The sequence below is a fragment of the Palaemon carinicauda genome, chromosome 22, assembly GCF_036898095.1.
Source record: "Palaemon carinicauda isolate YSFRI2023 chromosome 22, ASM3689809v2, whole genome shotgun sequence".
Taxonomy (NCBI): Eukaryota; Metazoa; Arthropoda; class Malacostraca; order Decapoda; family Palaemonidae; genus Palaemon; species Palaemon carinicauda.
In genome coordinates this window covers 12,846,580-12,868,678 of record NC_090746.1, presented here as the reverse complement: position 1 = coordinate 12,868,678, position 22,099 = coordinate 12,846,580, and the positions used below count along the sequence as shown (strand labels likewise).

Genomic DNA, 22,099 nt, shown 5'->3' with positions numbered 1-22,099 from the left:
TTTGGGCCCAGTCGCACCAGGAATGCAACAGAGCTACGTCGAAGGTACTCCATTTTCTCGCCAAACTGGGCTTCCAAGTCAACCTCCGGAAGTCCCGCCTACAACCATCAAGCCTCTTCGAATGGTTAGGCATCCGTTGGGACCTCTCAAAGCACAAGCTCTCCCTTCCTCCCAAGAAGGTGAGGGAGATAGCTTCCAAGGTCAGGAACTTTCTCAAACACAAACAGGTGTCCAGAAGAGCTTTAGAACGAGTCCTCGGCCTACTCCAGTTTGCCTCACTGACCGATCTCCTATTAAAAGCCAAACTCAAAGACATCAATCGAGTTTGGAGAAAGAGGGCGACAATACCTTTAAGAGACAAGACCTCGAAGATCCCCTCTGTCTTGAAAATGAGACTACAACCATGGTCCGATCGGAGGAACCTCTCCAAGTCGGTTCCTCTACAGTTCCCCTCTCCACAAGTGACAATTCATACCGATGCGTCTCTGAGTGGTTGGGGGGGTTACTCCCAACATCAGATGTTTCAGGGCTCTTGGTCACCCGCCATGAGACAGTTCCATATCAATGTTCTCGAAGCCATGGCGGTGTTCTTGACCCTGAAGAGAATCTCCCCTCCGAGGTCGACCCACATCAGAGTAGTCTCAGACAGCACGGCCGTAGTCCACTGCCTCAACAGGGGGGGGTCCAAATCACCCAACCTGAATCAGATCCTGGTCACTATCTTCACCTTGGCAGCCGACAAAGACTGGTTCCAGTCAGCAACTCACCTAGCAGGAGTCCAGAATGTGATAGCAGACGCATTATCCAGGACGAGCCCACTGGAATCGGAGTGGTCCCTGGACATGCACTCCTTCCGGTGGATACTCAGACTGGTTCCAGGTCTCCAGGTAGATCTATTCGCGACCCGACTCAATCACAAACTCCCATGTTATGTGACACCGAACCTGGACCCTCAGGCTTATGCCATGGACGCATTAACCCTGGATTGGAACCATTGGCAGAAGATCTTCTTATTCCCTCCAGTGAATCTTCTACTGAAAGTCTTGCACAAACTCCGCTCCTTCAACGGGGCAGTAGCTTTAGTGGCACCTCACTGGCCAAAGAGCAGTTGGTTTCCTCTCCTCCTCGAGTTGAAACTCCATCCCTTCCGGATCCCATTCCCCAAACTGACCCAGGTGGTCCAAACTCGGACTGTGTCAGATTCCTCAAGGATAGCCAAAACCCTAACTTTGTGGATTTCATGAAGTTTGCGGCACGTAGGGACGCAAACATCGACCCAGATAATGTCCTCTTTATAGAATCAGACAAAAGGGACTCAACGATTCGCCAATATGATTCGGCGGTTAAGAAACTAGCGGATTTCTTAAGGACTTCAGACCATTCGGTTATGACTCCTAATTTAGCCATCTCCTTCTTTAGGTCCATTTTTGACAAAGGCCTAGCAGCTAGCACTATAACCACCATTAAGTCAGCTCTGAGGAAAGTCTTCCTGGTTGGGTTTAACATTAACCTGGCGGAGTCTTATTTCTCATCTATTCCAAAAGCATGTGCTAGGCTTCGACCTTCGGTTCGTCCTCAAAAGGTCTCTTGGTCTCTAAATGATGTCCTCAAACTGGCCTCCGACACGGACAACGAATCCTGCTCTTATATCACTCTTCTTAGGAAGACTTTATTTCTAACAACTTTGGCCTCGGGTTCCAGAATCTCAGAACTAGCAGCTCTCTCACGAAACTCAGAGAACATGGATTTCCTCCCTTCAGGTGAGGTACTTCTTTCACCAGACAGGGCGTTCCTAGCTAAGAACGAGGACCCCCAAAATAGGTGGTCCCCTTGGAAGATTATTCCTCTTCTCCAAGATACTTCTCTATGTCCGGTCACCACTCTCAGGGCCTTTTTAGCCAGGACTGCTACCCGATCGTCTGGCCCCTTGTTTATCAGAGAACAAGGAGGTACCATTTCCATACGTGGCATTAGGCAACAGATCCTATACTTCATTAAACAAGCCAATCCGGGATCATTTCCCCATGCTCATGATATCCGATCGATAGCTACCTCCATCAACTATTCCCAGAATATGGACTTTGATAACCTTAAGAAGTACACGGGTTGGAAATCTCCTATGGTCTTCAAACGCCACTATCTAAAGAACTTACAGGCTCTTAAATACCCAACGGTTGCAGCTGGGAGCCTTATCTCTCCCCATTGATCTTTTGTTCTTCCTTTCATCCATCTCTTCTCTTCTCCCTCTTACCCGCCACTCGCACCACGACGCCGCTTCCTTGGTGGTTCGTTAGCCCTAGTGTATTACATATTAGGTTAATATGATTGTAACTATTATTGTTTTCCGTTGTTATAAGGTTGGGATATTCTTAGCCATGTCAGTTTTGTTGCATGTTTTCCTCTGATACTCAGAGGTTTCCTTGTTATCATGTTTGTTTATCCTTACTCTCACTATGCCCTGTGGCTAGTTTATATTTTATGCCTACTTACCTTAATTATATATGATTTTCTTTACATGGTGTTGTTTCTCTCCCCTTATTAAATTAGTAGTTATTGTTGGGCTTGGAAGGCATTCTCTGGTACATTTTCACCGGGCGCCACAGGTTCGACCCAGAAAAGGGATTTTGACGAAGGAAAAATCTATTTCTGGGGAGAGACCTGTGGCGCCCGGTGAAACCCTTCCCCTTATTTTACACGATCCCACCCTTTCCTTTCCAAGCCATCATGGCCAATACAGAAGGATGTTGTTCAGATGGCGCTCGCGTCGTGGCGTGGGTGGTGCGGCGATGGGGGTGTGTCTAGGGCCTCTGTATCGGCCCATCCCTTTGACGAAGGAATTAACTAAATGGAAGACAACCTGTGAATAGCGGATTTCACGCGCCTTTGCTTTATACACGACACCCAAAAGGTGCTCGCGCGAGGGTTGTAACCTCAGCATTCCATGCTTTTATCTTTCTCTGGTATAATTGGAAGGTTTTATCAGAAAAGATATACAAGAAGGACTTTTCACCGGGCGCCACAGGTCTCTCCCCAGAAATAGATTTTTCCTTCGTCAAAATCCCTTTTTTCGCTTCGCTCAAAATCCGTTATATCTATCTATCTATCTATCTATATATATATTTATATATATATACACAGTAGATGGTCTTTCTCTAGGACATTTTTTAAGACCCTTGTCTCTGCCATTCACTGAGTGACCTTAAAAACAAAAAAAGTACCATTATTCGTGCTTCGATTTTCACTGAATAATACACACATCTTGCATTCTAATAAAATTGATGATATAAAATTGATGATATAAATTTAATGTGAAGTACAGTACTGAATTGTTTATTTCATACAAAATAAGACATTTTCTAGAAGACATATAGCAAGCTTACCTGGCAAGCCAGGCTGAAGGTTTATGGAGTCTTGTGAGACACCAGTGGTGAGGCACTTGGTACCAGGAAGATCACATACATTAACTGAGCTCCTTTGCAATTAGTACTTCCCTGGTGAATAATAGAGATATTTAAAAACTTCAAATGCATAAATTAAAACTAATAAAACATGAAATGCAATCTACAATATATTGAATTGTAAATATACCCTGCAATACAATGTATTTAGGTACTGCACTCCATAAAGATAACTCTACAATATTTAACAATATGTTAGTAAAACCACTGATCTACATCACAGATCCTTTTCTAGCAAAAATAATTTTTGAAAAGAAAAAGTCTAGGCAAGATAATTTTGAGAGAGAGAGAGAGAGAGAGAGAGAGAGAGAGAGAGAGAGAGAGAGAGAGAGAGAGAGAGAGAGAGAGAGAGAGAGAGAGATAGCAGTTTATTTTTACCACAAGTGCATACTTTTGAGAACCAAGTATACGTAGAGGGTGCTCGAACTCCCGTACCATGTGTCAGTCAGACTACTAGGTGTGGGGTACATTCTTAGTGCATATCCTTGTACCTTGCTAACAAAACAAAACCATACTTGAATTTCTTACCCAGGAGGAACAATCGGAACATTCCATTGAAAACAAAAAGCATAGGACAGGGCTCAAGGAAACCTCAGCACTTGTGAAGGAGAGATCACGTAGCCTCTACAAGTGGTAACGCTCCAAGGATATTCTTCCATCCTATTGTGTGATGGAAGTGCAGGGACAATGCAGTTGCCATAAGTTATGTGACCTGAAAATCACTGAAGAACATTGAGAAGTGTCCGATCTCATAGCACTAAGCAAGTTTGGCAAACATATGAATCCCTTAACAAAAAAGTATTCTTGGGAAAAATTATATTTTCATTATAAAATAAATTTTTGAACATACTTACCCAGTGGATATATATATAGCTTTAGTCTCTGACGTCCCGGCAGAAATTCAAAACTCGCGGCAATCGCAGACGGAGTAGCCAGGTGTACCACCAGTGCGACATCACGCTACGGTACTTAGAACCACTCCCTGCATCTTCAGATTTTCCATGCCCATAGGTCTCTAGAGGGGAGGAGGGAGGGAGTGAAATCATATATATCCACCGGGTATGTTCAAAAATTGATTTTATAATGAAAATATCATTTTTAATCATCTGACTTACCGGGTGGATATATATACATAGCTGATGGACACCCTTGGTGGAGGGTCAGAGACAGCCAACATTGTTGGAATATTACTTATGAGTTAAATAACAAGCTTAGGGAACACCGTCGGCCCGCGCGGCGGGACACCGTCGGCCCGCGCGGCGGGACACCGTCGGCCCGCGCGGCGGGACACCGTCGGCCCGCGCGGCGGGACACCGTCGGCCCGCGCGGCGGGACACCGTCGGCCCGCGCGGCGGGACACCGTCGGCCCGCGCGGCGGGACACCGTCGGCCCGCGCGGCGGGACACCGTCGGCCCGCGCGGCGGGACACCGTCGGCCCGCGCGGCGGGACACCGTCGGCCCGCGCGGCGGGACACCGTCGGCCCGCGCGGCGGGACACCGTCGGCCCGCGCGGCGGGACACCGTCGGCCCGCGCGGCGGGACACCGTCGGCCCGCGCGGCGGGACACCGTCGGCCCGCGCGGCGGGACACCGTCGGCCCGCGCGGCGGGACACCGTCGGCCCGCGCGGCGGGACACCGTCGGCCCGCGCGGCGGGACACCGTCGGCCCGCGCGGCGGGACACCGTCGGCCCGCGCGGCGGGACACCGTCGGCCCGCGCGGCGGGACACCGTCGGCCCGCGCGGCGGGACACCGTCGGCCCGCGCGGCGGGACACCGTCGGCCCGCGCGGCGGGACACCGTCGGCCCGCGCGGCGGGACACCGTCGGCCCGCGCGGCGGGACACCGTCGGCCCGCGCGGCGGGACACCGTCGGCCCGCGCGGCGGGACACCGTCGGCCCGCGCGGCGGGACACCGTCGGCCCGCGCGGCGGGACACCGTCGGCCCGCGCGGCGGGACACCGTCGGCCCGCGCGGCGGGACACCGTCGGCCCGCGCGGCGGGACACCGTCGGCCCGCGCGGCGGGACACCGTCGGCCCGCGCGGCGGGACACCGTCGGCCCGCGCGGCGGGACACCGTCGGCCCGCGCGGCGGGACACCGTCGGCCCGCGCGGCGGGACACCGTCGGCCCGCGCGGCGGGACACCGTCGGCCCGCGCGGCGGGACACCGTCGGCCCGCGCGGCGGGACACCGTCGGCCCGCGCGGCGGGACACCGTCGGCCCGCGCGGCGGGACACCGTCGGCCCGCGCGGCGGGACACCGTCGGCCCGCGCGGCGGGACACCGTCGGCCCGCGCGGCGGGACACCGTCGGCCCGCGCGGCGGGACACCGTCGGCCCGCGCGGCGGGACACCGTCGGCCCGCGCGGCGGGACACCGTCGGCCCGCGCGGCGGGACACCGTCGGCCCGCGCGGCGGGACACCGTCGGCCCGCGCGGCGGGACACCGTCGGCCCGCGCGGCGGGACACCGTCGGCCCGCGCGGCGGGACACCGTCGGCCCGCGCGGCGGGACACCGTCGGCCCGCGCGGCGGGACACCGTCGGCCCGCGCGGCGGGACACCGTCGGCCCGCGCGGCGGGACACCGTCGGCCCGCGCGGCGGGACACCGTCGGCCCGCGCGGCGGGACACCGTCGGCCCGCGCGGCGGGACACCGTCGGCCCGCGCGGCGGGACACCGTCGGCCCGCGCGGCGGGACACCGTCGGCCCGCGCGGCGGGACACCGTCGGCCCGCGCGGCGGGACACCGTCGGCCCGCGCGGCGGGACACCGTCGGCCCGCGCGGCGGGACACCGTCGGCCCGCGCGGCGGGACACCGTCGGCCCGCGCGGCGGGACACCGTCGGCCCGCGCGGCGGGACACCGTCGGCCCGCGCGGCGGGACACCGTCGGCCCGCGCGGCGGGACACCGTCGGCCCGCGCGGCGGGACACCGTCGGCCCGCGCGGCGGGACACCGTCGGCCCGCGCGGCGGGACACCGTCGGCCCGCGCGGCGGGACACCGTCGGCCCGCGCGGCGGGACACCGTCGGCCCGCGCGGCGGGACACCGTCGGCCCGCGCGGCGGGACACCGTCGGCCCGCGCGGCGGGACACCGTCGGCCCGCGCGGCGGGACACCGTCGGCCCGCGCGGCGGGACACCGTCGGCCCGCGCGGCGGGACACCGTCGGCCCGCGCGGCGGGACACCGTCGGCCCGCGCGGCGGGACACCGTCGGCCCGCGCGGCGGGACACCGTCGGCCCGCGCGGCGGGACACCGTCGGCCCGCGCGGCGGGACACCGTCGGCCCGCGCGGCGGGACACCGTCGGCCCGCGCGGCGGGACACCGTCGGCCCGCGCGGCGGGACACCGTCGGCCCGCGCGGCGGGACACCGTCGGCCCGCGCGGCGGGACACCGTCGGCCCGCGCGGCGGGACACCGTCGGCCCGCGCGGCGGGACACCGTCGGCCCGCGCGGCGGGACACCGTCGGCCCGCGCGGCGGGACACCGTCGGCCCGCGCGGCGGGACACCGTCGGCCCGCGCGGCGGGACACCGTCGGCCCGCGCGGCGGGACACCGTCGGCCCGCGCGGCGGGACACCGTCGGCCCGCGCGGCGGGACACCGTCGGCCCGCGCGGCGGGACACCGTCGGCCCGCGCGGCGGGACACCGTCGGCCCGCGCGGCGGGACACCGTCGGCCCGCGCGGCGGGACACCGTCGGCCCGCGCGGCGGGACACCGTCGGCCCGCGCGGCGGGACACCGTCGGCCCGCGCGGCGGGACACCGTCGGCCCGCGCGGCGGGACACCGTCGGCCCGCGCGGCGGGACACCGTCGGCCCGCGCGGCGGGACACCGTCGGCCCGCGCGGCGGGACACCGTCGGCCCGCGCGGCGGGACACCGTCGGCCCGCGCGGCGGGACACCGTCGGCCCGCGCGGCGGGACACCGTCGGCCCGCGCGGCGGGACACCGTCGGCCCGCGCGGCGGGACACCGTCGGCCCGCGCGGCGGGACACCGTCGGCCCGCGCGGCGGGACACCGTCGGCCCGCGCGGCGGGACACCGTCGGCCCGCGCGGCGGGACACCGTCGGCCCGCGCGGCGGGACACCGTCGGCCCGCGCGGCGGGACACCGTCGGCCCGCGCGGCGGGACACCGTCGGCCCGCGCGGCGGGACACCGTCGGCCCGCGCGGCGGGACACCGTCGGCCCGCGCGGCGGGACACCGTCGGCCCGCGCGGCGGGACACCGTCGGCCCGCGCGGCGGGACACCGTCGGCCCGCGCGGCGGGACACCGTCGGCCCGCGCGGCGGGACACCGTCGGCCCGCGCGGCGGGACACCGTCGGCCCGCGCGGCGGGACACCGTCGGCCCGCGCGGCGGGACACCGTCGGCCCGCGCAAACATTGGAGAGCATGTGCGCGGACGCGCATGAGCGTAGACGTGCAGGCACGTGGGCGTGTGGGCGCGCAGACGAATGATCGCGTGGGCGCGCAGGCGAGCGGTCGCGCGGGCGAGCGGTCGCGCAGGCGAGCGGTCGCGCGGGCGAGCGGTCGCGCAGGCGAACGGTCGCACGGGCGCGCAGGCGAGCGGTCGCACGGGCGCGCAGGCGAGCGGTCGCACGGGTGCGCAGGCGAGCGGTCGCACGGGTGCGCAGGCGAGCGGTCACGCGGGCGTGCAGGCGATGTGGATCAACAGGCGATCGGTGGTGAGCTGGTGAGCGCTGACGCGCAGGTTGGCGATGGCGCGTTGTGGCATGTTGACGCGTTGGCGAGCGATGGCGAGCAGCATGCGCAGGTGAGCGATAGCGCGATGGCGAGCAGCATGCGCAGGTGAGCGATCGCGCGATGGCGAGCGATGACAAGCAGCATGTGCAGGTGGGCGATCGCGCGATGGCGAGCAGCATGCGCAGGTGGGCGATCGCGCGATGGCGAGCTAGTAGCTAGTGAACCATGTTCCTTCAGAAGCGTTGCAGAACGTTGGCGCGCCGGCTGTAACACACGCGGGCGATCCGGATATCGCCGAGAGACAGGTGATCGCTGACGTGTATAACGCTGTTGAATAGGAGATACTAAAATCGCCTGTGCGCGCTGGCGAACGCTGGCGAGCAGGTGATTGCTGGTGAGCTGATGATCGCTGGCGAGCTGATGATCGCTGACGAGCAGAAGGCAAAGCGTGGAAGCCTGCGCATAGAAGAAGAGTCCTTGACCCAGACCTGAACCGAAGTTCTAGATCGCGAGGGCGAACGTGGGCGCACAGGGCGCGTAACAGGAACCTACAGGAACAGCAGGGATGATCATCATGAGAGCGCTGACGAACAGGAGAGCGCTGGCGAACAGGAGAGCGCTAGCGATCAGGAAGCGCTGATGAGCAGGAGAGCGCCTGTGCGCTAACACTGAGCAGGAGAGAACACAGCAGAAGGGCGCGCAGGGGAACCCTGACACGCAAGGGAAAAACCCCCGTGGGAGGCAACCCTTTGCCCCGAAGGGAACGTTGTCCGTCGGGAGACAGATGTCCATCGGAAGACCGTTGCCTGTCCGCCGGGAGACTGATGTCCGTTGGAAGACCGTTGTCCGTCGGGAAGACCGTTGCCCGTCGGAAGACGAGATCAGACTGCTGTCCATCTGCACCAAGGCGGAAGATCAAGAAGAAGGAGTTGTAGGCTGCAAACGGAGATTCAAAAAGGCGCCTCTTAGCACCCTTATAGGGAGATGAGAGGCCCTTACGACGAGGCGGACGGTGGGCCTTACGGCGAAGGAGGCCAACAGCAACAGCAGCAGAAGAATCCTCCGAAGAGGAGTCTCTATGAGTGTACTCTCTCGCGAACGAAAGAGAAACACTTCGTAGAAGAGACTGGTCAGCCAGTGAGCTAAAAGGAGCAATCCTTCGAAGAGGGGCTCCTGCAGTTGCCCAGCCCCTTGAGCGAAACTGCAGGTGTGACCGCTCAGCACCAAGAGCATCGTCGCACGAAAAAAAAAAAAGGCAAGAGAAGAACCCCCCAAAAGGGAAAAAACTCAAGCCTGGACAGGAAAAACTTCCCTCGGAAGGAAAGTTACCCGCTCAAGGAGGCAAGCCTCCTGAGAGTTCTAAAATGAACTGGAGAGCTGTTCGTCATCACGGGAGTACTTCCAGTAGAAGGAGACACGCCCCTGACGAAAATACAAGGGGGGGAGGCACCAACAGCCGAATCCCCAGGCCTCAACAAGACAGCTCACACCGTTGCCATATTACAGAAACGAACTAGATCGGTAACTGTAAAAAAATAAAACAAAAATCATTAGTACACATTCATTCCCCGGGAAGGCTCCGAAGAGGAATCCCGAGGGAAAGGAAACAAGAATTACACAACAGGCACGTGCCCTCACAACCACTTACACTCACGGAAGGAGAGCTGTAACCAAAACAGAATTATAACAATTATAATTATGAAACTATGTAATTATGTAATTTAAAAATGAATGAACACTAAAGAAAGAACGAAAACTCCGAAAGGAATCGTTCTACAAGCTGAAAAATTAACAACTACAATTAGATTCATAAACTAAATGAGACAAACGTACGGCGTAGCAACCCCCCCACACGGAAAGGAAGCTACAAGGGCGTAGTAACACGTAAAAGGGTGAACGACCTCAAGAGAGAGAGAGAGAGAGAAAGACCGAAGTCAAACTCGATCGCCACCCATAAAATTACGCCGTGGTGGCCTAACTGCCGAGGACTTCACGTAGATATCGTGCACTACACACACAACTCTGAAAAGGACACTTACTGATTTCTATACTCAAATATATATACAAACATGAAAACATGTTTACATATATACTGAGTAAAAGAAAAGTAAGCGCTTAAGTAAAGACAAAACAAACAATGGCTGCCAAGAGAAGACCAAGACAGAGACGTCTGTCACAGTCCGAGCCAAAAGTGAAAGTGAGCATTCATCTGTGTGTGAGGGGGGGAGGGGTAGCTAGCTACCACTCCCCTACCCCCCCGCTAACTAGCGCGGGGGTAATACACCCTCGTTAAATTCTAATGGCTCGCCATTTCAGCTGCGCTAAAAGGTAAACCCCCAATGTAAATAGCGTGGTTTGTATTTCGGTTACGGAACAAAAAGCATTTTCAGTATGAGAATCTACTAAGCTCGTTCACATGGGAAGAATCTTTACCTGTAAATAACACTTTTCCAGTGCAAACCCAGGGAGGGATTGGTCAGATGTATTCTTATCACTTGGCTGTCTAGACACTGGAAGTAATCTAGAACGTAAAACACGAACACTTAGCGAGTGGACTCAATCGTGCCTGTTGGGTGGAGATGATCGTGTTTGTGGATAATCTTTGTGCGTGTAGGCGTTAGTGCACTTCGAGATATTCCAGAGTTTGCTGCATCTTGTGAGCGTGATCCAAGAAGTCAACCATCTTCAGAGAACTTGAAAGGACAGCTTGGAGTCACCTGGAAGTTTGTGCATTTGGAGAAGGGTGTCTGAAGCGTGCGCGCGCACACACACAGAGAGAGAGAGAGAGAGAGAGAGAGAGAGAGAGAGAGAGAGAGAGAGAGAGAGAGAGAGAGAGAGAGAGAAGGGCCAGTGCGTATGGTCAATCTGTGTGAGTCGAGATACCTTACGTTTCTTCCCACAGTAGGACAACTCATATTCCTCCCTGCACAAGACAGTGAAGAGGTAAACTGTGTGAAAACACCTCCACCAGACACACTCTAGGGTTCCATGTGTCAACGTTTCTTCCCGCAAGAGGAACAACTTATCGGCCCTCACACAAGAAGGGAGGTTCATGGAACACAGTCTCCCACATGGAGAGATATAATAGGACTTCTTGGATGAAGTGTTGATGTCTTTTACTCGGTGACGTCCTTAGCGCCTTCTTAGATCAGGGGACACTGAGGGGTGAGGGAAGGAGGGGGGCAGCACACCACCTCTAAAACACTGGCAGAGCTCTTCTGACCCAACATACCATCAATGACGTGCAAGAAAAATCTTGCCAAGGCTATTGTTGTGGTCGTGATCAGCCGCAAACACGAAGGATAGGACAGCAACAGACGTGCTGCCTTAAAGAAACAAGGACGTTGAATAACAGCAGGTAAGGAAGGAAACTGTTACACAACTACGGTTAACAGGAACCATAACAAAAGCCAATTACTCCCACAAAGAATACGCCAGAGTAAAAAAGACAAGATGCGAATGCCAAGAAACATATCAGTACTCTTCAGCAGCCAAAGTCAAAGTGAAGGTAGCGCTGCCTCATTGTGTTTGTGCTGAAATCACACTGCAGTTAAAGGTCGAAGGTTTGAATCATATGTACGAACAAATCAACTCTTTGAACGAGAGGAATTACTGTAACTTGAAAATATATATCAACTGGCTAAAAATGAGATTAGATCACATAAAATACAGCTGCAGGTACAGTACATACTGACGATTTGAATGGACTGAATAGAGGTGAACACTTAAAATACTATTCCAGTAAATAGTCCTTGGCACCTGTAACTAGAGAGTTTTGGAGTCGTTTGACTGGCCAGACAGAACAGTACTAGATTGGATCCTTCTCTCTGGTTATGGTTCACTTTCCCTTTGCTACACATACACCAAATAGTCTGGCCTATTCTTTACAGATTCTCCTGTCCCCATACAACTGACACCACTGATATTACCTAACAATTCTTCTTCACATAAGGGGTTAACTACTGCATTATATTTGTTCAGTGGTAACATTTTATTTTTCCTGGTTTCCTTTCCTCACTGGGCTATTTTCCCTGTTGGGGCCCATGGGCTTATAGCATCCTGCTTTTCCAACTTGGTTGTAGCTTAGCAATTAATAATAATAATAATAATAATAATAATAATAATAATAATAATAATAATAATGATATTAGCACCTACCACTAAATAATAATAGCAACTAACAGCTACTATTAGTAATTACATAACTTGTAGCAGCTGTCAGTAATAATAAACTAAAGCTTATTAGTTACCAGTAACAATTAGCTACCCAACGTTAAACTGTAGCAGCTGATAACCAAGCTACTAAGAAACTAGTAGCCACAAGTAAAAGGTTGTTGATATTCAGAACAAACATCATTAGCTTTTAACCATTAGTAATAAACGGAAATCTGTTTTCGGGCGAGATAGCCATGTTCCTTCAGTTGCTTTGTGAGGGTATATATGACTACAGTAGATATTCCCAGAGAATTAAACTAAAGGTTTCACAGAATTCTAACTTCTGGCGCGAGTACCCATAAGGTTTCCCTTTAGGATATCGTATAATAACGGGACGTATGCTCGACACGCCACATAGCTATCTGCACCCCACATAGCGTTAACGCCTTGAGGGGGAAGAGTGGCAAGTTATGGGAGGAGCCGTTACAGAGTTCTCCTCCTCCGTTATTGTTACGGTACTCTGTGACGTCATGACCGCCGCCATGTTTGGCCGCCATCTTGGTTGATGTCACCGTTGCGAGCCTTCCTCATTCCTTCAGTCGTTTAGGCCAGCCTCCATGATACAATAAGATAGGGAGGGAGGGGCCTGTCAAGGCCTGGAAATAAGAGAAAAGAGCGGGTCCATCAGGATGACATGAATGAAGTGTACCAGAGAATTAATGTATCGTGGATTTTTCCCTTTTGTAGTGCCTTCGACTTCTAAACAATATTCCTTTGGTCTGATGACCATAGAGACCTGTGAGATTTCCGTTACATGTCACTACAGATAAGTGTATACCATGTTCTCCAGGGGCCCCACCTTTTGGTGGGTAGCTCGTTCTTGGCGAGAAACGTTGGGTCAGGAAAGAGGGTAAGCTCGCCTGTTTCAGCGAACTGTATCTGGCCCTCTTTTCTTGATAATGGCACAATTTCACCGACTCGGGCTCCCGAGGCGAGAGCGAATAGGAAAATCACTTTTGGAGTCAAATCTTTCAGAGGGCAAGACTCATTGTCCAAACTTCGAGGCAAAATGGAGCACCTTGTCAAGAGACCAGGAGATGGGTCTCGGTAGGGATGCGGGTCTGAGTCTAGGACATGCCTTTGGCAGCTTGTTAAAGATGTCATCAGACAGGTCTACCTGGAAGGCATAAAGAAATGGTCTTGTCAAGGCCGATTTGCAGGTGTTAATCGTGTTGGCTGCCAAGCCCTGTCCATGAAGGTGAATAAAGAGGGACAGACAAAAGTCTATAGATATTTCTGTAGGATTTTTAGCCTTGACAAAGGACACCCACTTCTTCCAGGATGACTCATATTGCCTTCTGGTAGATTTTGTTTTGTATTCCTCTAAGAAATCCAAGCTTTTCTTCGAGATCCCAAACCTCTTATTGACGGCTAGGGAGAGAAAATCATGAGATGTAGGTCTCGGGTTTTCCTTGATGAAGCGAAGACAGTCGGCGTCTGAACTTGCTGGGAAAGAACTGGGTCCAGCAGGGGAATTAGCTGGGGTTGTAACTCCAGGATTAATGGGAACCAGTTGCTCTGGGGCCACTTGGGTGCCACTAGGGCTGCTGTTCCTTGGAAGGTTCTCAGCTTGGTGAGGACTTTCAGCAGAAGGTTGGGTGGAGGGAACAGGTAAATCTTGGACCATCTGTTACAATCCAGGGACATGACGTCCACCGCTTCCGCTCGGGGGTTCTCGTAAGGGGCCACGTAACGAGGAAGTTGTTTGTTGTCGCTCGTTGCGAAGAGGTCGATCTGCAGTTCCGGGACTTGTTGGGGAGATGAAGGAGAATGAGTCTGCGTCTAGGGACCATTCCGACTATCAGGGTTGTCCTGGATAGAGCATCCGCTGTCACGTTACGGAATCCTTGTAGGTGAACTGCTGAGAGGTGCCATCTTTTCTTGTCTGCCAAGCGAAAGATGGTTAGCAACACTTGGTTGAGTTGGGGCGATCTTGAGCCCTGACGGTTGAGACATCTGACGACAACATCGCTGTACAGTCAGACGGATGTGGACTGAGGGACGTGGAGACAGCCTCTTCAGAGTAAGAAGGACCGCCATGGCCTCCAAGATGTTGAGGTGAAACGTCTTGAATAGGGGAGACCATGTTCCTTGAACTTGCCGTTGATGGGAGTGACCCCCCTCCCACCCTTCTAGCGATGCATCCGTGTGGATAACGACCGACGGAGGCGGTAGTTGAAGAGGTACTGATCTTTTCAGGTTCTTTGCCTCCGACCATGACTTTAAGAGGGAACGAAGCCTGGTTGGTAGAGGTTTCTTGAGATCTCTTCGAGCAATGGATGCATATCTTCTCCAGACACCTGATGCATCCTTTAGCTGTGCTCTTAGCACTGGGTCTATCACTGAAGCGAACTGGAGGGAGCCGAGCACCCGTTCTTGTTCTCGTCTTGAAATCCGTTTGGATTTTAGGAGTCTCTTGACAGATCCTGCTATTTCCTTCCTTTTCTTCAGAGGGATGGAAAGACGGTGTGACTGAAGGTTCCAATGGATTCCTAGCCATTGGAACTTCTGAGCTGGAGAAAGTCGAGACTTTTCGGTGTTGATCTTGAAACCCAGATGTTCCAGGAATTGGGTCAACTTTCTGGAAGCTTGCAAGCATTCTTCTGAGACTGCCGCCCAAACCAACTAATCGTCCAGCTAAGCCATCACCTGGACGCCTTGTGAGCGTAGCTGTTGGACGATCGTTTCTGCAAGCTTCGTGAAGATCCTTGGTTGCTATGTTGAGTCCGAAGGGCATGGCTCTGAAGGCGTACTGCCTTCTTTGAAGCCTGAATCCTAGGTAGGAGGAGGCCTGGCAATTCATTGGAATGTGCCAGTAGGCGTCAGCTAATTCTATTGAGACTGTGTAAGCCTTTGGAGGCAGCAGGGCTCTTATGTGCTGAAGAGTCAGCATTTTGAATTCGTTGTTCTCTATGAACCTGTTGAGAGGGGACAAGTCCAGAATGACTGAGTTTGTCGGAGTCCTTCTTGGGAACACAGAATAGTCTTCCTTGAAACCTGGTGGACTTTACCCTCACGATCACCTTCTTGTTCAAGAGTTCTTAGAAGTATTCTTCCAGGACTGGGGTGGAGTGTTGGAAGTATTGGTGGAAGGATGGAGGTGGTGTTACCCAGCTCCACCCGAGTCCGTTCTTGATGATGCTGTGAGCCGAAGGATCGAAGGTCCAACGATCCTGGAAGAGGCGGAGTCTTCCTCCCACCGGAAGCATTTCATTGCTTCTGAGTTCCCGAGGGTTTACCACCTCGGCCGCCTGCTCCCCTTCCTCCTCTGCCTCTGGATGGACGTCGGGATGAGTCTCTACCTTTGCGACGAAAGGTAGTAGACTGTCTCTCATAGGCTGGCGTGAAGACTGGTGACTGAGCCACCACCGGCTGGGGGACCAGCTGAAAGGTCTGTTGGGGCTGAGCCACCAACTGGGGAGCAGCGGGTGCCAGAAACTGGCGCTTAGCCTGACGCTGCTGGGGTTTGGGCTTGTTGGCCTTCTTCTTAGGTTAGGGGCCCTCGTCCAGAGAAGATTTCCTCTTCTTCGACATGCCCCACTTGTGAAGGTTCCGGTTCTCCGTGGCAGCTCTGTCAACGATCTATTTCACGAGGTCGTTAGGGAAGAGGTCTTTCCCCCAAATGTTGGAGGAAATCAGTTTCCGGGGTTCGTGTTTGACGGTGGCATCCGCAAACACGAATTCTCTACAAGCTCTCCGGGCCCTGATGAAGCTGTAGAAATCTTTCGTCAGGGTGGCGAGATGGGTCTTAGCCAAGACCATGTAGAAGCCTGGGATCCGTGTGTCCCCGGCCATCGTCTCCATTTGGACCTGAAGAGAAAGGGAGGCAGCCAGCCTCTCCTTCATGTCCAGCTCGCGACGCAGAAGGTAACCCAGAGAGCTTGGGGAGGTTTTCGTTGAACTGCCGTCCAGTGATGTCAGCCTCCAACTTTCCTACGGAGAAAGTTAACTGGATGTCTTTCCAGTTCTTGTTGTCGGGAGGGAGGGCGAGGGAGAGGGGCCTACATTCTTCCAATGTAGGGCAGGGTTTCCCTTCCTCCACCGCCTTTAACACTGCCAACAGGGATTTCTCTGCGAAGGGGAAGACCATGGTGGCAGGAGCAAGAAAGGACGGGTGTTTCTTGCTTAGGGCCGGCACCTTGGAGTTGGTGTAGCCCTTGCTCTTGAGGCAGCCGGCCAGAAGAGCTTGAGTCTTTGCGTGGTCAAAGACGATGACCTCCTTAGGGTCTGTTTCCTCCTTGGAAATTGGCTCGGACTTGAGACAGATGTAACAGTCCGGGTATGCTTCGAAGCTAGGCCAAAACTCCACCTCTTCAAGGGGGATGGCGCCTAGTTTATCATTAACGGAGATCCGTCCACTCGCGATTGGCATGTGTTCTGCATGCCTCCATGGGTTGGTCACTGAGCAGGGGGGAAGATCCTTCACGTTGATCTTCCTCGGGGTCTGCTTCGACAGACGGAGGATCTCCCTCTTAAGGTCTTCGTCTCTCTTGCGAAACCTTTCATCCAGGAGTGCCACCAAGGCCTGGAGGCTATCCTGGTTGTCCACTACCACCGGCGTGGGAGTGGAAGAAGTAGAGGGGACGGGTTCCGAAATGGCAACGGAAGTAACAGAGGGGGCGCGGGCGACATCGCCCTCGGAGTCAGGAACCTCCGCATGCTCCTCCTCTTCTCGACCCTTGGCCATCAGGGTCCTTTCAGTGGTGTCCGACACTTCCGACATCCGCTCCACCTCGTCAAGATGGAAGTCTTGAAGTGCGTCCGATACATCAGGTTCGACCGTCAGCTGGACGCAGGGGATCTCTGACTTGGGGATAACAGCATCCGCAGATGCCTTAGGGAAGAGCAAAGCTCTCATCTTCTCGTTTGGGAGATAGGGCCCCGTGGCGTTCTTTTGGAAGCCACGCACCCATTTGCGTATATGCTCTCGGGCGATGTCCCTGGCCTCCGCCGATGGGGGGTCCTTGAACCCCTCATGGAGCAGGTCTTTGCAAACAGTGCAAACCTGCGGGTCCCAATACCGTAGGGTCCCTTGGGCAACGGAACAGCTGGCGTGGGTTCGGCACGCCTGGTGGCCGTAGAAGTCCGGTCGCCGAACGCTACAGAAGGCGCACTCACACCGGATGTACTCCTCCTGTAAAAGAAGAAAGGGGCACATGAGTCTACAGAAGTCTTTTACATTGACTTAAAGTAATCTTAGATTAGTTTTAAAGTTATTTAAACTTACAATATAAGATTCCTTTCCAAGTGTAAGCTTAGGATAGGTAAGCTGGAAATGAAGCAGAAAAGACACATACTTGTGCATCCCGCCCAGCCAATTGCCGTGACTCCACACCACAAGTAATTCTAGGGGCTCCTAAGAGCCTTTAAGAGTGGGGAAGGAATATCCACAATGGATAAAGCATAGCTTAGACTTCCTCCAGGGTGAGAGGGGGAGCTGAGTTCATTCAGCATAAAAGAAAGGGGAAGAAGGATTCTTCCCAATTCAGATAGGTCCCGGCAAGGGACTGTGCATGGATGCACAGAGTATGCTAGAAAAATAAACTGCACAACTATACACCATAGTTTTCTGACTAGGGTATGTACTATACCATAGATGTACTGGCAATCGTATATAGTTATACAATAGACATTGCCGGCACGAGGCCGGCAGGGAAGAGGTGACGGTCCACTGAAGTATGACAAATTCGTAGATAATTTGTATTTTTCCTAGCCATACAAACCTTGGCTATTTAATTAGGGTATTACTTTCGGCGTAGCTGAAATGACGAGCCATTAGATTTTTAACGAGGGTTTACTACCCCCTCGCTAGTTAGTAAGGGGGTAGGGGAGGGGTAGCTAGCTACCCCTCCTCCCCTCACACACCAGTGAGTAGCTCACTTTGCTTAGAGGTAGGATTTCCGGGGGGACAGGGCTGGCAGGCAAGTTTGATTAAATAGCTAAGGTTTGTATGGTTAGGAAAAATACAAATTATCTACGAATTTCTCATTTGTTCCGTAACCGAAATACAAACCATGCTATTTAATTAGGGTGACTTAACCCTTAGGTAGGGTGGTAAGTCCCAGCCGTACTGGCTTTGGCTTTTGCCCGGGGACTCAGTATCTGAGAGTGTTAGAACTCAAGATAAGGAGTCCCTGGACCTCGCAAGTGCCTTGCTCTGCAAGGACCTCGGCCTACGTAAGCTAGTGTGTGAAGGAGTGAAGTGTGACTCGTCCTAGGAAGTTGACCTGGAGTCCTTTAGATGGAAATCTAGGTTAGGACGATCCCAATACCACCTCGTAAGGGTGTGGGGACGTGACAGTATTAACTTAATACTAGGAACACAAGGAAACATGGTTTACCTGCAGTGGTTTGAGGTCAGCTGTGCAGAGAACCCTGGATGCTGCTTTCCCCAATAGAGGGGAGAATGAAGAAAAGAATAAGGGCCAGGCATACCTTTTCATTCATGCAGACTAAAACCAGGTAACAATGCCCTCAACCTTCTGCTACTTGTCCATTAAGGAGCCTGAGGTTTAAACCAGCTGTTGTGCAGCCACCACAGGGCCGATAGAGAACGTATCAAGCCTCCTGTGGGTCACGTCTTGCAGGTAGTGGGCTGTGAAGGTCGTTTGACGCTTCCAAACCCCTGCTTGTAGAACCTGCGTCACAGAGTAATTTCTCTTGAATGCCAGGGACGTAGCAATGCCCCTGACATCATGTGCCCTAGGGCGACGTGACGGAGGAGGGTCAGGATTCAGGGAATGGTAGATAACCCTGCGAATCCAAGCTGAGATTGTATTCTTAGTGACCCTCCTCTTCGTCCTTCCTGTGCTCACGAACAATGCTTGCACCCGAGGACAAATTGCAGCTGATCTCTTAAGATAGAGCCTCAGACTCCTTACTGGGCACAGCAGGAGATGATCTGGGTCATCTGTTACAGAACGGAGACTCTAAATTCGGAAGGAGTCGAACCGGGGGTCCGGCACTCCTGGATTCTGAGTCTTAGCTACAAACTCAGGGACAAATCTGAATGTTACCTCCCCCCATCCCCTTGAATGGGCGATGCCATACGAGAGACCATGAAGTTCGCTGACTCGCTTGGCCAAGGCCAGAGCAAGCAGGAACACCGTCTTCCAAGTCAGGTGGTGATCAGAAGCCTGGCGTAATGGTTCGAAAGGAGGTCTCTAAGAGACCTGAGGACTCGAACCCCGTTCCATGGAGGAGGTCTCACTTCCGACTGGGGGCAGGTAAGTTCATAACTTCGTATGAGTAGAGAACGTTCCAGCGAAGAGGAAATGTCCATTTCTTTAAGCCTGAAGGCAAGACTCAAGGCTGAGCGATAGCCTTTCACTGCCAAGACTGAAAGGCGCATTTCTTCCCGCAAATACACGAGAAACTCCGCTATTGCTGGAATAGTGGCATCGAGTGGAGAGATACCCCTTCCACGACACCAACCACAGAAGACTCTCTACTTTGCCTGGTAGACCCCTGTGGATGACTTTCGGAGGTGTCGAGACATCCTTTCCGCAACTTGTTGCGAAAAGCCTCTCTCTGTGAGGAGACGCTGTATAGTCTCCAGGCGTGAAGTCGTAGCGATGCTACAGGTTTGTGGAAGATGTTGGCATGTGGTTGTTTGAGTAGCTCGTGTCGAGGAGGAAGTTCTCTCGGGAGTTCTGTCAGGAGCTGCAGAAGGTCCGGGAACCACTCTGCGTGATGCCATAGCGGAGCTATCAAGGTCATCGAAAGGTTGACCGATATTCTGGTCTTGTTGAGAACCCTTCTCATCAGACAGAACGGGGGAAAGGCGTAGACGTCGATGTTTTCCCACCGTTGTTGAAAGGCATCTTGCCAGAGTGCCTTGGGGTCCGGGACTGGGGAGCAGTACAGCGGGAGCTTGAAATTCAAGGCTGTCGCGAACAGATCCACATTCGGGGAACCCCAAAAAATCAGGACTTTGTTGGCTACTAGATGATCCAAAGACCACTCGGTACTCACTATCTGAGATGCCCTGCTCAGACTGTCGGTGAGCACATTCCTCTTGCCTGGAATGAAGCGAGCTGATAGTGGAATCGAGTGGACTTCGGTCCATCTCAGTATCTCTACTGCAAGATGGGATAGCTGCTGTGAAAAGGTACCTCCCTGCTTGTTGATGTAAGCCACTACCGTGGTGTTGTTGCTCATCACCACCACGGAGTTACCTGCCAGGTATTGTTGGAACTGCTGAAGTGCCAGATACACGGCCTTCATTTCTAGCAGGTTTATGTGGAGGCACTTTTCTAATTCTGACCATAGGCCTGAGGGCCTGTGGTTCAGAACGTGGGGCCCCCACCCTTTTTTTGAGGCGTCCGAAAACAGCATCAAATCCGGGGGAAGGACGAGAAGATCCACTCCCTTTCGTAGGTCAACCACCACTAAAGATCCGCCCGTTCCGCAGGACCCATTGGGACCAAGATGTCCGGGGAATCGTGTCCTTGATTCCACCGGGAGTCGCCATTGCAGGGATCTCATCCTGAGGCGATCATTTGAAACTAGACGGGCCAAAGAAGAAAGGTGACCGAGGAGACATAACCATGTTTGGGCTGGGAGTTCTTCTCGTCTGAGGAAAGGAACTGCGACCCTCCTCAGCCTTGCTATCCTGTTGTCTGATGGGAAGGCTTTGTGGAGATTGGTGTCCAAGATCATGCCTAGATATACCCAGTCGTTGAGTTGGAAGCAGGGAAGACTTCGAGATTTACCATGATCACTAGATCTTGGCAAAGTCCCAGAAGCTTGTCTCAGTGTCGAAGAAGGGTCGACTCCGAGTCTGCCAGGATCAGCCAGTCGTCCAGATAGCGGAGGAGACGGATGCCGATCCTGTGTGCCCACGAAGAAATCAGTGTGAACACCCTGGTGAATACCCGAGGTGCTGTGGAGAGACCGAAACACAGCACCTTGAACTGGTAGATCTTGTTGTATAGGCCGAATCTTAAGTACTTCCTTGAAGACGGATGGACTGGGATCTGGAATTACGCGTCCTTCAGGTCCAGTGTACACAAAGTCTTGTGGTCTCACCGCAAGTCTGACCGTGTCAGCCGTCTCCATACTGAACAGGGTTTGTTCGACAAACCTGTTCAGGGCTGAGAGGTCGATGACTGGTCTCCAGCCTCCAGATGCCTTCTTTACAAGAAAGAGTCGACTGAAGAAGCCTGGGGAACCGTCGACAACCTCCTGGAGAACGCCCTTCTTTAACATGGTCTAGACCTCTGCCCGTAGGGGTTGGCCCCTTGCCTATCCCATGGCAAAGGAGCTCAACGACACTGGATCCGCTGTCAGGGTAGGTAGAGATGTTATGAACGGGACGCGATATCCCTGACTGATTACGGAAATCGGCCAGGAATCGGCCCCGAGTTGCTGCCACCTGTCTGCGCAACTTTGAAGGCATCCCCCCACTGGTGGACATGCAGGGGGACTGCCAATCCTAGCGTTTGCGGCCTCGGCTGCTCCCTCTAGGATTCTTTCCTCCCCTGGAGGACTTTTTGCCTTTCTTGTCTTTGACAGGAAATGGCTTCGACACCGTTGCCTTCACTGCCACAGCCGGTTTCGTTGTCTTGGACGGGCGAGATTGTTGAGGTGCCGGAGGTTTATAGGGCTTTGATGTAAGAGCCCTATGAAGGTGGGAGTCCTGGTTAGACTTCCTCCACCTCTCGGCTGCCTGTTCCAAGTCTTTCGGCTCGAACAGGTTCTTCCCTAGAAGGAAAGAATGTCTGAGCCTGCTGACC

General features: G+C 54.3%; 1 long non-coding RNA gene across 1 annotated transcript in view; it reads right to left on the bottom strand.

Moving 5' to 3' along the window:
- Positions 1-22,099, bottom strand: part of LOC137615794 (uncharacterized) — a 65,433-nt gene that overhangs the window by 21,882 nt on the left and 21,452 nt on the right. Inside the window, exon 2 of the long non-coding RNA XR_011039261.1 lies at positions 3,381-3,491. This is a non-coding gene — a long non-coding RNA (uncharacterized lncRNA). The remainder of the gene's footprint in view (positions 1-3,380; positions 3,492-22,099) is intronic.